The sequence below is a fragment of the Myotis myotis genome, unplaced genomic scaffold (assembly GCF_014108235.1).
Source record: "Myotis myotis isolate mMyoMyo1 unplaced genomic scaffold, mMyoMyo1.p scaffold_m19_p_4, whole genome shotgun sequence".
NCBI lineage: Eukaryota > Metazoa > Chordata > Mammalia > Chiroptera > Vespertilionidae > Myotis > Myotis myotis.
In genome coordinates, this window is record NW_023416346.1 from 93,914,050 (window position 1) to 93,915,464 (window position 1,415).

Here is a 1,415-nt window from a genome sequence, read left to right on the forward strand (position 1 = left end):
GGGTGGGGTGGGAACTGGGAGGAGGGGAGTTATGGGGGGTAAAAAGAGGAACAAATGTAGTAATCTGAACAATAAAGATTTAATTTAAAAGAAAAAGAATAAGAATGAGACAGACAATAGTGATTATGCTAAGAGGCAGATGTAGGGAGATCCAATGAAAAGGATTGAGTTCTTTCATGTCCTTTTTAAATTGCTGCCAGGCATCTAAGGAACTAGTTTGTAGTAGGCTCCTTTCTGGTCCATCAGTTCTTTATGGGTCCCCTTCTCAATCACTGTCCTCTGTGACATGACAGCAATGATATTCGAGTTTTGGATGGTGGACAAACAGTGGGCAATGACAATCAGGTCCGCCCTTCTCTGGCTTTGTCCAGGGCAACCTGCACTGTACCACAACTGGTGACTGCTAGCATGGAAAAGAAAACATTCTCAGATGTTCTCAGGGTTCTTGTTTCCTCACAAACTCACTCAGTTTTCTGAGCTGTCTTCTTCGCCATCCCCCAGGTTATCTCCAGACTGTTTCTTGTCTGTCTCTTTCTCCTCCCATTCCTCATCTTCAGCGTGTTGCTTGAAGGCTACTGCTAACTGTGGCTGGAGTAGTCAATTGTCTGCAGCCACAGGTACAGGGTGAGGCTCCAGGTGCAAGGTCCTCATTAGTCTGGTCAGTTCCTCTCTTGGATTCATGTTGAAGTTTAATGTTCCTTGCAGGAATCCACACAGGCTTGGAGGAGTTTTCTGGAAATACACAAGCATATCCTAAACCAAAGGTTAACAAAGGATCAGGACCCTTTCATAAACCAGACTCAAGATCTTTCCATCTAACCAAACCATTTTCCTTTGGTTTATTCTGACACAAGTGTAATTCCATAGGTGTCTTGCAAACAGTTTTACAAGTGAAAAAATTTAAAGTAATTAAGGCTTGGTGTAGTCTATCTACAGGAGATTTCTCCAGCACCACTATGGCCCCTTTTTTGTTTTTCAAGTTTGGATTTTGCCTCTGATGTTGGTGTTCTATAATTGCCTGCCCTTGGGAATTGTATGGTATTCCTGTAATGTGTTAAATTTTTACAAAAATGCTGGAAATGAGTTTGTGTATATAGGTTTATTGTCAGTTTTAATAATTTTTTGAATTCCTATGATGACAAAAGTAGTTAGGCAATGATTAATGACCTGTTTTTCCATTTCCCCTGTAGATGCAATGGCCCATAGGGCCTTTGAAAAGGTATCTACAGCTACATGCAATGCCCTAAGGCATCCAAAAGTAGTATAATGTGTTACATCCATTTGCCAGATATGGTCCCTTATCAATCCTGGAGGGTTAATTCCTGTATTAGGCCTTTGAGGCAGATGTAACATATAAGTGGGACATACCTTGATAATTTTTTTTTGCCTGGTGTAATAAAACAATTAACTGATTG

The 1,415-nt window shown here is 40.8% G+C and overlaps 1 pseudogene; it reads right to left on the reverse strand.

The window, feature by feature from the left end:
- Positions 1-204: 204 nt before the first annotated feature.
- On the reverse strand, positions 205-750 carry LOC118653915 (annotated as a pseudogene).
- Between the last annotated feature and the right edge of the window lie 665 nt (positions 751-1,415).